Here is a 1,336-nt window from a genome sequence, read left to right as displayed (position 1 = left end):
ATTAAAGAATTTATATTAAAAGATTAAAGATTGTTTATATTTCAAGATTATTTAGAGACTAAAGATTACAGACGGTTTATGGGAAGTGGGAACGGAAGGAAAGGAAACGGGTCAGGAAGTAAATCAATTGCACCCGTTCCGGAACCGGTTAATCATGGCCGTGCAAGGACGAGATCGTTGTCGTAATTAATCGAAATGAATCATTCATTCATTAGCGTTCTCGAGAGAATGGAAACCTTGCAAAAATGGTTCCCCAACACGCCTGGAGCCACTCTGGACGGCTGCTGGAGTGTTGGAGTGTGGGCTTTCCATGGCAGCACGTCTTCGGATTGTCCCCATTATCCGCTTGGTTCCCAAGCTGGATGCCTGGGGAGGGGGAAGGGATTCATTTTACAATTTCATGAACCACCCCGCACCACCGCATCGCGTACCTCCGGGGCCGGAACGGGTTTTGATGCAAATGGCGATATTATGACGGCTCGCTCGACCATTAACGTAATTACGCCGACATTTCGTTCGACACAGCGGCCGGTTCCACGCCGGCTCACGGGGCGGTGGCCGCCCGCCGTCCGGTTTACGCTGCTGTTCCGAGAAGAAATTAAAGGAGTGTACCGAGCGGTGTCTCGCAACACTGCCCTAAACCTGTCCATCCGAGGGCCCTGGCGACCAAGCGAACCAACGAAGAGAACCGCCGTCGACGAACCGCCCCACGGAACGAACGAACGAACGGACGAGACGGGCGGGACGGGAATAAGTGTTTTATTTATCTTTATGCCGGTTTAAAGTATGGAAAAATTAAATTAATCCTTATCTTTCGCCTGTGTTAATGGAAAGCCTTTGGCCGTGGGACCCCCTACCCTCCGATTAAGACCTGTAGGTGGTGGTGAGCTTGAATGATCGCGCAGTCGACACGGCGCGAAAACAACCAAAATGGCGTCATAAAGCGGGCGAGCAAGCGTAGAAGGACATAAAACCGCAGCCTATCTATGGCGATTGCTTCACGTTGGTTTCGATTAGGTTGCACTTTAGACGATGATTTACGATTTCATCCCGAGCCCGACAAAGTCCGTCCGTCCATTCTTTCGACGGTTTTCTTGGAACTCAGAACAATCGGTTCGCGCTTTCGGAGGGCAGCATGCGCGGACGGACGGTTTGGACGGGGTGCTTTCCACAATTCACGTGTCCCATGGTGACGATCAGGTTCGATCTGCACTCTGCCCTGGCTCCGCACGATCACAGTGAGAACAAATTGAGCGAACGACAGAAGATCGCCACATTATCCTCACATCACAATTAGCCCTTATCAGGGTGATGGTTAGCGGCGCCAAAATGATAT

Source organism: Anopheles darlingi, chromosome 2 (assembly GCF_943734745.1).
Source record: "Anopheles darlingi chromosome 2, idAnoDarlMG_H_01, whole genome shotgun sequence".
Lineage (NCBI taxonomy): Eukaryota > Metazoa > Arthropoda > Insecta > Diptera > Culicidae > Anopheles > Anopheles darlingi.
The sequence above is the reverse complement of the archived record's forward strand: the minus strand, read 5'-3'. Positions refer to the sequence as shown.